Source organism: Eschrichtius robustus, chromosome 12, assembly GCF_028021215.1.
Source record: "Eschrichtius robustus isolate mEscRob2 chromosome 12, mEscRob2.pri, whole genome shotgun sequence".
NCBI lineage: Eukaryota > Metazoa > Chordata > Mammalia > Artiodactyla > Eschrichtiidae > Eschrichtius > Eschrichtius robustus.
The window spans coordinates 16,785,530-16,792,011 of NC_090835.1; the positions used below are offsets into that span (position 1 = coordinate 16,785,530).

Sequence of the window (6,482 nt, forward strand, 5' to 3'; positions counted from 1 at the left end):
GGGCTTTTAAGACATTTCAATATGCTTGTTTTGGGACATAAAGCTCATGATTGAGTGAAGGAGAGTGACTCCCAAGAAGAAGCTGAAATCACTGTGTGTCAGGTAAAATGAACAATGCCCTTTAGGCATATTTATGGTGTTTTACATAATACAGAAAAGTCAAACCATTCTTAGCATGTCCTCCTAAGGTAAGAAACAAATATAAGTAAAAATATTGTCTTCTCCCTCTCCCAACTTCTTCTGAGAACAACGTTTTAAACTTGCCCGTATTTCTATGAAATTGTCATTTGTAGCTAAGGCTGTTCAGTCCAGATAAAGGAACTGTCAATATCCAGGATTTTAGTGAATTACACACTTCATCTCCTGGGTAGAAGAGAAACCATTTGCAAACCCTGTTCATTACATTACATAATTCCACATGAAATACCTAGAATAATTCTCTTTTTATTACTCAGAACTCATTAAGGAAGACAGGTGCATTAAAACAATATGCATACAGTGAGTGGTATGGTTTTCACCTTAAAATAAGTAGACACCTACTCGAAACCTTTTATACCATTGGTTTGGCATCCCCATTGGCTCACAAATATAAGTTAGGCTCTTAATCACTTTCACTCACATACAAAAAAACCCCAAAAACTCTATTTGAATATTTCCTGACTTTTTTTGGAAACATAATTCCAGTGCTTTAATGTAAGTTTTCAGCAGCTTTGCTATATTTTATTTTGGTTCAAAAGAAGAAGATGGAGATTTTGCACATTCTCATATAAATATGATATCATAAGAAACAGTCCATAGGATTTATTAGAACTGCATAGGTGATACCTTTTCTACGTAATTTACAGTTGAAAAATGAACTGAATATTTGGGAGAACTGATCATTTTTAAAGACATTTCACTGCAAGTAGACAAGTGGCTATAATTCTCAGTAGTTGCATTTAGTCTGAGAAAATGATTCTGTCTTTGGAGACTCAGCTACATATGTCTCAAAACGCCAAAGATCATGCATGAAAGATTTTTTGAAGGTGGTCTTTCAGATATTGGTATTTAATTCAAATCTTTAATTTCATTGAGGCATATGATGCCATGAATATTGCGAAATCTTTCACAGATAAGAGTAATTCAGAAAATATCACTTTTTGTTGTCAAGAGCTCAGGTTGGAGATCACGTACCCTAAGAGTCAAGTCTTAGAAATGCTACTTACCAGCTGGATGACCCTTGGGCTTTTGAGTTGAGCATAAACTAACCTTCAACTTGTTTGACTGTAATTAACAAACAAACAAACAAAGTATATTTATATGTTTATAATATAGAAGTAATATATATATATATTTATAGACATAGGTAGATAAATATAGCCTGGACATAGATATAGATATATAAATATAGATATATCTTGCCTCTTAAAGTGGTTACGTTTTAATGCACTGTAAAGAATTTCCCATAATGGGTAGAAAATATAAAGCAATTTCTCAATAAAGTGTAGGTCTTATAAGTGATGAGACAGAAGGCAGAGTGAGTTTGTCCAATCGGGTTAAAATAGAAGGAAAATAATCCTCTGTGTTAAAGAAACATTTTTTACTAATCATGGCCAATTTAGCAATTTATATGAAGATACTCTTTTTCAAATGTGACTTTGGTATGAAGCTGTACTGTCCTTCAGTGGAGGGAGAGAATATCTCCCAGGCTGGCACAGGGAAAAGCAAGGTGTATATACAAGTTGAAAAGATGTAATGATTTTCTTTGTATAGTATGGATACCTTTTGGTGCTGAGGTAATATTCTGAGAATTTTGCTTATTGCTTCACGCTAAAATGAAAGGTAGATTTCATAGATAGAACTCACTGGCTCTGCTGATGACATCTGAGCACATTGGTGCAGGAATTGTTACAGAGCTGATTGTTGCTAGAATCAATACTATTTATCATAGGGTTTAATCCCATAGAAATCGTTAACTAGGGTGCCAAGCAATTAGAGTGAAAAAGCAAAATATATAAAGAAGTCCCCAGAGCAAGACAGAGCTACTGTTTGTTTTGATTATTGATCCCTTTGAGCTCAACCTCCTTACTCGGCCTCCAGTCAGTCATCTGAGCAGAGCCAAATGGAAATCCATTATGTTTATTTCTTTTGGTTTCAAGATGTAGACCAAGTCAACCAGACGGTCAAGTTTACTATTCTGTGGACACTCATGGATTGGAACTGGAAAACCATTAAAAAAAATAAAGAAAGCAGTTCCTAGGCTAGCTCAAAGTCCTTCTCTGGGGATTCATGATCTCTTTGGTTCTGCCTCCCAGGCCTCTGAATCCAAAGCCTAAACTCTCCCCTATGCTATACTGCTTCTACAGATGTTAATGACCAACGTGATTAAGTTTAATTTTTCTGAGCGCCAGACTTCAATAGTGAGATCCACATAACTGTGCTCTCTCCTTGTGCATGCCGATAGGCATCGAGAAAAACTGACGGTGAACTCTTGATCTCCCCAGTCTCTGAACGTGGAGGAAGTGCCACCACCACTCATATCCTTCTAATACCCTCTACTTCCATCCCACGTATTCACTTCACCACCAAATAATCTTGATTATTTTACTTTCTGAATGTATATCAAATCTGTCTGTGTTTTCCCGTGTTCACTACCATTATTTTATGTCAAGCCACCGCCATGTCTGGCATGAAATATTAATAACTACAAGGGTTGGTTGTTTCCCCCTGTTTTTCTTCTCCAATCTGGTCTCCACACTGTGGCCCAAGAGATCTTTTTAAAAATGGAATCTGCTCATGACACATCTAATTTGTAAGTCTTCAGATCTTTTCTGTTCTTAAATCTTCAACAAGGTCATGAATACTGTAACCTCTTTGTCCTTCCCCCACCTCGCCCACGCTGGCCACGTAGCACCTTCTTTCTCTGCTGCACAAAGTAGTTTCCCAAGTTAAGTCCTTCTCATTCTCTTCTTCTTGCCATATTATTCCCCAGTTCAAATCTGACCCACTCATATCTCCTCTCCTGGAAGCCTATAATTTCCCTCATATTATATGTGTCATGAGGACAGGAGTTGCATTTTGTTCATCTGTAGCCCTGGTACCCAGCCTAGTACCTGGTACAGGTGCTTAATGATTTGCTTAAAGGAGAGAGAAAGAAAAGGAAAGATGATAGAGATTTTTAGACCATTCGCTTCAAATTTAGGGAGGTTTTTATGAGGGACACGATTTGTTTCTCAAAGGACCAAATGGAGAAAAGCGATTAAATTTAAACTGGAGTAATTTACACATGAAGAATTTAGCCAACAGAGACAGGAGGAAAATCTGTCAAAGATTTGACTAAGACATTCCCCTGGATATCTGTATTAGTGCTGCTTTAGAACATCTTGAAACCCAATGATTATATAAAAACATATGGTGATGATAAATTCTTATGCATTCATTATTATGTCATATGGTTATGTATGAGACAACTTTCAAATTATTGTTGACATTTTCATTTCGTGGAATCGTTGAGATGGCCGTGTCCCAAATCTAAGAATCCTCATCCGTCTGTCAACACTCCAGCTCTCTAAAGGTACAGAGAATGCCCTGGAATTAGGTGCACTCCTGTTAGTGGTGGAGTTTCCCTCTTAGATTCCTTTCTGATCTTTGACACCGTTGGACAAGTCTGGATGATTTGAGAGCCTCAAGAATTCACAGAAACTTGGAATAATTTTTCCATGGTAATAAGCCACCATTACTGGAATGAGCATAAACAAACTTGTCAACTCTTTTCTTTAATCAAAAAGGAACCTTAGTATGTCTCCCGTTTCCCCTCCTCTCTCCTGATAAGGTGGGGTCTGACTGGACAAAGGAGAAGTTCTCGTTCCTAATGTGCTTTGCTTTCTGCAACCAAAGGCGATGATCAATTGGAAAGGTTTGGGAGGTCCCCTACTAGGCCAGTTATTAACATCTGATTGCTAAGTTCATGGGTGGGTTGAAAGGAATAGAGTGGGTAGCGAAGGGGAGGATTTACTTGTTTCAATGAAGTGACTACCTGTACAAAAGTGTTTTTATATTTTGACAACCAGTATAGATAGTGTTACCAGCAAAACATCACTTCTGACCCAGGCTATCCCTAGTCATTATTTGATATAAAAAATTGTATTGGTAAAACTACTGATATATGTTTGGGAAATTTTAGCTAAAAAAACTTTTTTTCCTAATGATAAATGGATAATATCCTTCAGCTCAAGGGTTCTCAAAAACATCACCTTGGAACTCTTGGAATGTGTTAGAAATGCAAATTTTCCTTTTCCAACTCTGACAAACTTGGGCGACGCCCAGCAATTTGTGTTTTAACAGAGTGTCCTCTGGATGAGTTAAAACACCCTCCGGGTTTGAGAATCACTGTGTTAGGTCGTTAACACGGTGCACGCTGTCAGAATACGGTCATCTCTGGCCATTTTAAGCAGCTTGGTTGAGGACCTATGTCAATGCGGACAGGTGTTTGTGAGATGCCCAGCTTCTGGACAATGAGAGCGCTCAGTCACTAGCTAAGAGACTTATTCTTGAGCATCTGTCTCCCCGCAGGCAATTCAAATGCAGGTCTCCAGAAAATTACTATATGTCATAGACATTCATAGTCACCGCCTGTTGTCAAAATCATAAAATTTAAACCTGTGAGTGTCCGTGGTCTACTGTATTTACTGTAAAAGTGTTAAATTTAGAATGGTGAAAATGGATTTTTAAAGGTGTAATAATTAATGGGATCTGGGATTACATTCATATTGAATTTTTTAAAGTAGCTAAAATGGTACTGCTATATTTAAAGGCACTTTAGAAATCAGATGATTATTCTACCTGGGAAGGACATACCTATTAAAGAAAAAAACAAAAAACAAAGAACAGAAAAACCTCAGGGGCATTATATTGCCCTCAAAAAGTGCTTACTTGAAAAATTATACTTAGAGGGTAAAGATTAGATTCCAAATCCTTTTCAAAGAAAAAAATATAGTTTTTCAGGCCACTTTTGAATTCATTGAGAGTTCAATCATCTCCCTATCCAGTAAGGGGTCCACGGGTCAAACATCACCACGTGCAGCAGAGAAACGTTCAGAGTATTTGGTGGTGGTCCTTGCTCAAGCTCAAACTTTGTTTTGACATATTCTTATTACATATTCATTTCTCTTCTTGAAAGGTATATTCTACTATTTCATCCGCTCTTTAGTTTGTGCATAGCGATTATAGTTTAGCAATAGAGATAGAAAGTTCAAGGCTAGAGATCCAAACCTTTAATGGTTCACAAAAAACAAACATTGACAAAGTACTGGATAAATATTCTCATCTCAAGGTATTAATCGCAGTTCCAATTACACAATGGGTGTGAGAACTCTTGAGTATTTATTTAAAGAGCCTTTGTTCCTTTACATGATTTTCTTTTCAATTATAACTATGTTCACCTCCACTGCTTTACGGTGAGGTGAATTTCTCTCTCCATGCTTCTGTCCACACAATGCCTTCTGAAGGGGAACAGAGGGCACTGCCTTCTCCACTTGTGCACAGATTCCATCTTTGCTTGTAACTAAAGTCTCGATTCCAGTCCTGACTGTAGCCATTGCTGCATTCAGCCTAGGGCATTGGCTCTGTCTGTTGTCTGCCCGGAGCCTTACTATCTGTAGAAAATCACCCCTTCCTCCTTCCATGTGTTTTGCTAGTGCCATCACTCTAGGGCCTGGCCCACCCCTGTGGCTGTGTAGATTGGACAAGGGTGAAATATGGCCTGAGCTCCTGGCTCCCAGCCTTGGCCCCATGGGCCTGGAGGGGGAGCAGCCTTTGGATCCTATGCTTCCTTGTGATTATCTGCCCCAGAGAAGGGGCCTTTCTTATTATTTCTACGAAGGAGCTGGCAGGGCCTTGCTCCCTATTAAAGCAACAAAACAAAAATGAAAACGTTAAGCCTTTAATCACTATCTGTAATGGTAGCAGTGGGAATCTAAACCCAGAGAAGTAACCCACTCCCCTGTCCCATTTCTTCCCATGGGGCTGCACATCCGTGTAGGGTTGGGCGGAGGTGTCCGCCCCGAGGAGGGATGGGTCCTCCCCTTTTAAAGGAGCCTGGACCCAAAAGCTCTGGCAGTTTTATGGACCCTGAAGTTGAGGGGAGTGGGAAAGGGAAGATCTAGGAGTAGAAAAGTGCTTGGTGCGGAGGCACAGGGATCTGACCCCTCCCTAAAAGGGGGCCTCGGCTGAGATACCTGAAGGAGATGTCTGCCGGAGACTTCGGATAAAGAGACTGAGGAATGAGGGCTCTGGGGCTGGAAAGGTAAACGTGTGAAGAGCACGACCGGCCGGGGACCTGAGTCCTTGACTGCATCCCGTTTCAGAGACCGCACGGCAGTGGCTTTGCCTGCCAATTAGAGCCTTTGGAATCTCCCATAGTCAGGTCTGAAAAATCACAGTCAGGATTTTAACTGGGCGCCAGACTCCTCACTAACTCTGTCCTCTTCTTGCCCCCTTCATAC

General features: G+C 39.6%; 1 pseudogene; it reads right to left on the reverse strand.

Annotated features, from left to right (window-relative positions):
- The window catches only part of LOC137773999 (AN1-type zinc finger protein 6 pseudogene), a 28,008-nt pseudogene extending 22,432 nt beyond the window's left edge, over positions 1 to 5,576 (reverse strand).
- Between the last annotated feature and the right edge of the window lie 906 nt (positions 5,577 to 6,482).